The following is a 7746-nucleotide window of genomic DNA, read 5'->3' as shown; positions in this document are numbered from 1 at the left end:
GCCCTCCTCCTCTTCAGGGTCATGGAAGGCTTGGAGAGATGGGCTGAAAGGCATTCAGACGTCTTGGCTGCCAGGAGGGAATGCCTTTCTAATCAGCACAAACGTCAGACTCCGGTTATTAATACCCTGCCGGCCCCACCAGCTCTTGGATTTGGCATTCTGGAGAGGAGGTGCAGCAGTGGGGAGGGTGGGTCTGGGGAACAGGTGGCTGAGGGTTAGAGAAGGAATGCTCTCTCCGTGGGAACAACCTTTCCTAGCCTTGCAGGCAGACTTGGCCCATCCCCCAGACACCCTCCACCTGTGGTCTAGGGTCTGGGAAGGTGCGAAATTCCGGCCTGAAGCAGCGCTCCAGGCAGTCAGACTCTCAGTCCCCTAAGGGAACTGAGCTGTCTTTCAAGGAATCTATCATCGAGAAAGCAGGGTCCCCCAGTTGGGCCCCCGGAAGAGACAGACCTACTCATGGAACCATGGAATGTTGACGGTGGATGGGGTCAAGGGCCCCCCCAGTCTTCCCTACTGACTTGGAGCTCAGCCTCTCTGACAGAGTTGGGTGATGGGGGAAAATCTACATCCTTAGCTGTTCCCTGGGAATAATAATAATTTTCAACCCTTTCACGTAATAGAAACATTTTCTCTTAGCTCTTGAAAGAACAGTTGAAATGATTCATGTCATCACAAGGCTGAGTGCGCAGTAAGTGTCCAGCGTAAGGGCAGATGTCGGGAGCCCAGTCCCTTCGTCTTCTACATGACTTCTCGTTCCTTCCTGCGCGAGCGGTGGCCGACCTCAAGGAACAAAGATCTTTGAGGAATTTCCCATTCCTCCACCTGAGCTAACGATTAGATCAATGAAACCTTCTTTGTTTTCTTATACTGATTTTTGAAAAATTAATAACCTTTTTTTAGAGCAATTTTATGTTCACAACAAAATTAAGCAGAAGGTACAGACAATTCCTATATACCCTCTGTTTTCCCCACTCCCAGCATCCTCCACCATCAGCATGAAGCCAGTGTGATACATTTATGACAATCAATGAACTGTCATTAACATGTCTTTATTGCCTGAAACCCATAGCTTACATCTGAGTTCATTTTTGGTGTGTATGAGTTTTGACAGATGTATATAACATGTATCTTACCATTACAGTAGCATATAGAATATTTTCACTGTCCTAGAAATTCCATACTTCACCTACTAATCTCTTCCTCTCCCCAAGCCCCAGACAACCACTGAACTTTTAACTGTCTCCATACTGCCTTTTTCAGAACGGCATATGGTTGGAATCATATGGTATATAGCGTTTTCAAATTGGCTTCTTTCAGTTAGTAATATGCCTTTTAATTTTTACCATGTCTGTATGTGGTTTGATAGCTCGCTCCCTCTAGCTCTCTTTTTGTGCAGGTTTCTATTCCAGTGTATGGCTGTACCATAGTTTATTAACTCGTTCACTTACCAAAGGATATCTTGGTTGCTTCCAAATTTTGGCAATGATGAGTAAAGCTACTCTGAACATCGACATGCAGCTTTTTGTGTGGACCTAAGTTTTTAACTCATTTAGGCAAATACCAAAGAGCATGATTGCTGAATCTTATGGTAAGAATATGTTTAATATTGTTAGAAACTGTCAGACCGTATTCCAAAGTGGCTAGGCCATTTTACTTTTCCCCCTAGAATGAATGAAAGTTCCTGTTGCTCTATATCCTTGCCCACGTTTGATGTTGTCAGTGTTTGGAATTTGGGTCATTCTGACGAGTGTGTTGCAGTCTCTCATTTTGCTTTAACTGGCAAGTCCCGGATGGCATATGAAATTGAGCATCTTTCCACATGCTTATTTGCCATTTGGATATCTTCTTCGGTGAGCTCTTCAGATCTTTTGCCTGGGTTTTAATCAAGTTGTTCATTTTCTTATTGTTGACTTTTTAAAGTTCTCTGTAGATGTTGGACCACAGTTGTTGTTGTTTTTTTTTTTTGTAAGATTTTACTTATTTGTTTGACAGAGAGATCACAAGTAGGCAGAGAGGCAGGCAGAGAGAGAGGAGGAAGTAGGCAGAGAGGCAGGCAGAGAGAGAGGAGGAAGCAGGCTCCCTGCTGAGCAGAGAGCCGGATGCGGGGCTCGATCCCAGGACCCTGAGATCATGATCTGAGTCAAAGGCAGAAGCCCAACCCACTGAGCCATCCAGGCACCCTTTTTTTTTTTTTCCACAGTTCTTTATCAACTATGTCTTTTGCAAATATTTCTTCCTGTCTGTGACTGGTTTTCTCATTCTCCTGACTAATTTTTTATTAATGATTCCATTTTTTTCTTGCCATTAAAAACAAGTAGTCTTATAAATGTGTGTTACATGAATAGCATGTGGCTTGGTTTGGCCAATGCCTTCATCTAGGAGAGACCCCAATTTTGGCAGATGTTCCAGACAATGTAGCAACCTGTGTATTCAATATTGTGGCCCAGGGAGGGAGTGTAACTTGCTTGAGACTGCACAGCAATTCCCTCCGATGATATATCCATCTCATGCACTTAGCCTTCACGGTACCAGAGAACTGTCTTATTTGGTCCGTGTGAGATGCCTGGAATGATGCTTCTTTTTTCTTGATTTAAAAAAAAAATGAGATAAATAGTCATGTGACAATAGCAGGTATTTTTCAAAAAGGAAAAAATTTAAAAAGCCACCCACAGTCATGCCACTCAATAAACCAATTGTTTCTCTTTTCTGACCATTTTTATCTGTCTAGCAAATTTGGGACGAGGTGGGCACATGAACGGTCATAGTGATCATCTTGGTTGCCTTTTTATTTTACTTTTGCAGGCTTTAGTTTTCAGAATGATATTTTAGAATGGCTGCTTAATATTCTATTTGTTCCATTTTTTGAGATTTTATTTATTTATTTGACAGAGAGAGAGTCACAGAGAGAGAGGGAACACAAGCATGGGGAGTGGGAGAAGGAGAAGCAGGATCCCTGCTGAGCAGGGACTACCACACGGGGCTCGATCCCAGGACCCTGGGATCATGACCTGAGCTGAAGGTAGTCGCTTAACCAACTGAGCCACCCAGGTGCCCCTACTACTTACTTTTTAAAATTAAAAGATTTATCTATGTATTTGGGGGAGAAAGGGGTAGAGGGAAAGGGGAGAGAATCCCAAGCAGACTCCATGCAGAGCATGGAGCCTGATGAGGGCTCAATTTCGTGACCTTGAGATCACCATCTGAGCTGAAACCAAGAGTCAGACACTCAACTAACTGCATCCCCCAGGTGCCCCAGTATAATACCTACTATTAACTGAAGGTTTGCTGCATGCTGGTTACCATGTTAAGTGCCGTATAGACCCTCTTTTCTCATCCTCATGACAAATCTATGAAGGGATTTCCATTACTATCCCCATTTTATAGTTCAGGAAACAGATGCAGAGAAGTAAAGTCACTGGTTTAAGGTCACATAGCTAGTTGAGGGATGAAACTGGGGCTTGAGCCCATGGTTTTCTGGCTTGTGTGCCCCTGTTGGTGGGAATGCAACCTGGTGCAGCCACTCTGGAAAACAGTACGGAGTTTCATCAAAAAGTTGAAAATAGAGCTACCCTATGACCCAGCAATTGCACTACTATGTATTCACCCCAAAGATACAAATGTAGTGATCCGAAGGGGCACCTGCACCCCAGTGTTTGTAGCAGCAATGTTCACAATAGCCGAACTATGGAGACAGCCCCGATGTCCATCAACAGATGAATGAATAAAGAAGATGTGGTATATATATATACAACAGAGTACTTCTCAACCATCAAAAAAAAAAAAAATGAAATCTTGCCATTTTCAACAACATGGGTGGAATTTGTGGGTATTATGCTAAACAAAATAAGAGAGAATGACAATTATCATATGAGCTCACTGATATGTGGAATTTAAGAAACAAACAGAGGATCACAGGGGAAGAGAAGGAAAAATAAAACAAGAAGAAGTCAGAGAGAGAGATAAACCCTAAGAGACTTTTTCTTTTTCTTTTTTTTTTACAGGGAGAAAGGGAAAGCACAGCAGGCGGGGCAGCAGGCAGAGGGAGAGAGAGAAGCAGGTTCACGGCCTAGCAAAGAGCCTGATGTGGGGCCCGATCTTAGGACCCTCAGATCAAGACCTGAGCTGAAGGCAGACACTTAAGTGAGTGAGCCACCCAGGCGCACCCCCATAAGAGACTCTTAATCATAGGAAACAAACCGAAGGTGGCTGAAGGGGAGGAGAGTGGTGGGATGGGGTAACTGGGTGATGGACATTAAGGAGGGCACGTGATATAATGAGCACTTGGTATTCTATAAGACTGGTGAATCACTGACCTCCACCTCTTAAACTAATACACTGTATGTTAATTAACTGAACTTAAATTAACAAAAAATAAATAATTAGAAAACAAAACGAAACCCTGTGTGCCCAACCACTAGATGATCCTGCCCAACAGCCCATCTGGTTAAAGTAGAGAGACATGTTTCATTTCCTAGGTGACAGAAGGGCCAGGGGTGGGGGCCCCTGAGTGGCTCAGTTGATTGGGTGTCTGACTCTTGGTTTCAGCTTGGGTCATGATCGTGGGGTCGTGGGATCGAGCCCCGTGTTGTTGGGCTCCATGTTCAGCAGGGAGTCTGCTTGAGGTTCTCTCTCTCCCTCTCCCTCTGCCCTCCCACCCCAAAATAAACTGATAAATTTTAAATTAAAAAAAAAAAAAGAAAAGAAAAGAAGGCTCAGAGGTGAATGATTTCCCAAATCCAGAAAGGGACTGGACACTAAGCCACAGACCCGTATCCGCCCCCGGAGAGCAAACTGGGTGGTCTAAGACCTCAGGGGGGCCAAGATTTTTCTCCCTGGGCTGGAACGCCTCCCCAGGGTGACAGAGTCATAAACACAAGCGGCTCTTTCAACAGGACACTGAGCTCGAGTCAGGAGTATTTATAGAAGGGCTTCCACTCTTCCCTTCAGCTCTGCCAGCATTTATCAGTTTCACTTGGGGCTCGGAGGGTGACAACCTGTTTATCATCCAAGGTGCCCAAGCAGGCAGTTGGGACATCCTCCGAGAACGAGGTCTGGTGGCCTGCCCATGTTTAGACCTGACCTGACCCCCACACACCACACGGAGGTAATTCTCTCTACCTCAGCTGTTCTACCCTCTCCCAAAAACTCCCAGCCCCAGCCCCACCACAGCCACCCTCACGCCCAGTGAACTTACGGTCTCAGGGTAAACTGGGACAGAATTGCTGCTTCTCTCAGGAAGACCTCTCAGATTGATCTGGGAAGGTTAAAAATTTTCCCTAGCCCTAGAGTAGTGAAACTCTTGGAGAATGAAATTACTTTTTATTTTTAAAAATTTTAGCATTACTTTTTAAAAACCTTACAATAATTTTACAAGTTGGATGTTAATTTATATTATCTTTATAAATGAGGCAATTGAGGCTCAGAGAGGTCAAATAACTTGCCCAGGACCGCCAAGTAGTGGAACCAGGCTCAGAATCTAGGTCTTCCTTGGTTCCAGAGCCAAAGCTGTGGGTGACCTCGGGCAAATGGCTTCTCCTCTGAGCCTCAGTTTTTTTAATCTGTAAAATGAAGATACTAATACCTACCTCTTGCAGTCCTAAGGACTGAATAAAACTGCTACGTACAAGGCTCCTAACCACTGGCTGCTGTCCCCCATCCCTCACCCCCAGCAATCCGTAAATACCTTGTTCTAAGCTACTCAACTAGGCAGGTGACATTGGACTCAGACTTCTTCAGGGACTTGAATCCAAGACCTGGGCTGTTCTAGTTACCACTGCCCATTGCCCCAACCTTGTTTCTTCCCAAGAGTAGGGGCAGAGGAATGAGGGGGGTAGAAGGGGCATTGGGAGGTCACCGGGTGGCTGTGGGCAGGGGTACAGTGGACAGACCACGCTCTCACACCTGGGATCTATTTTGGGTGGAGCCAGCCTCTAGGCTGCTGGCAGCCAGAGCTGGAGGTTATTAAGGCTAAGTTAACACAGCAGCCCCTGGGGACAGATTTAGTGGTTGAGCCCTGACCCCAGATGGGTGGCATGGCTGCAGGTACTGGACAGAACCCACTTTTGTAATTCCTAATAGGTGACCCCTGCAAAGACCTGTGGGCTGGGTTTCTGAGTCTTTGCTGAAAGCAGTCAGCTCATATCTGCTATCTTGGACACCTCCCTCCCCAGCCCCGTGCACAGTCTCTAACTCCGGGTTCAGACAGATCTGGGTTCAGGGCCTGGCTATTCCATTTTCTACCTGCGTGGCCTTTGACAAGGTACTCAACCTTGGCATCCTGATCTACAAATGGAGATAATCATATATCCTTCCTAGGGCTGTGGTGATGAAATGGGGTCCCCTCCTTTCTTTCCCTCTCCCACCACCACTAGGGCCCCTTGGGCAGGGCTGGTTCTCCTGTCCTCCCCCTGCCCAGCAGGAGCTCCCAGGCCTTCCCAGAAGGAGAAATGCCTTCTCCCAGGCCTTGACCTGACCGTTCCAGGGGTCCCAGGCTGCCCACCTCTTACTGTGCTTCCATAAACCCTACTTCTAAGTCCTCTCTGGCCCGCTGGCCAGGGCCCAGCTCTGACAGAGGTGAGGGCCCAGGTCACTCAGCTCCAGCCCTGATTTCCTGCTGAGCCTCCTCAGAGGGCCTCAGTAAGAAGCCTCTGCTCTTTGAGACCTAAAAACCTAAAAAGTCACAGGAACAGTGAGATCTCTTTCCAGCCATTTCTATGCCTGTACAATATTTCTCATATATAAGTATATTTACGTAAACATATATATAATTTTAACCAAAAAGAATCAGAGTACATACAAATGGCGTCTGTTTTTCTGTTTGTTGCTAACAATACATTGTTAATGTCTTTTCATATTGGTATTCACTATAGAAAGCTCAATGTCATTTTTTAAATTAGAGGAACGCTTACATATGAATACATGAAATATGCTTTGTTTTTTGTTTTGTTTTCTTGGGGGGGAAGGGGCAGAGGGAAAGGGAGAAAGAGAATCTTTTTTTGGTGGGGAGGGGTGTACTAGAGAATCTTAAGCAGGCGCTATGCCTAGCCCAGAGCCCAACGCCGGGCTCGATTTCACAACCCTGAGATCATGACATGAGCCAAAATCAAGAGCCGGTCACTTAACCGACTGAGCCACCCAGGTGCCCCTGCTTTGTTTTATTTTTAAATAAACTTTTCCTTTCAGTATAATATGCATTCAGAAAAGGGCACAGTCCACAAGGGTACAGTTCAAAGCACCCTCACAAAGGGGGTGTACTTGAATAACCCACGCAGATCAAGAACCAGACCTTGACCAACAATCCAGAGCCTAGCTTCTGGCTTACACACCCCCCTCCCCATTCCCCACCCTCCCCATTCCCCACCTTCCCCACCCCAGACCAAGGGCCGCACAATCTTGATTTCTACCAGCTTAGATTAGTTTGGGCTTTTGGAACTTTATACAGACAGAACCATTATGTATGTGCTCTTTTGCTCAACAGTCTTTGAGATTCATCTACGTCGTTGCCCATGGCAAGAATTGTTCACTGTTGCCTCTGTGCAGTCTTCATTATATGACCAGACAACAATTTATTTATTTGTTTCATTGAGGGACGTTGGGTTGTTTCCAAAGTTTTGCTACTATAAGCCATATTGCAAAAAACATCTTTGTATTTAAATGGATCTATATAGCTGGTTTTCTATCTGTCTAGCTACAGCTAAATATATCTTTTGGTTGTTATCTTTCTAGTTTTTGGATAAGACAGAT

The sequence above is a fragment of the Neovison vison genome, chromosome 2, assembly GCF_020171115.1.
Source record: "Neovison vison isolate M4711 chromosome 2, ASM_NN_V1, whole genome shotgun sequence".
Taxonomy (NCBI): domain Eukaryota; kingdom Metazoa; phylum Chordata; class Mammalia; order Carnivora; family Mustelidae; genus Neogale; species Neogale vison.
Note: the sequence above shows the minus strand (reverse complement) of the source record.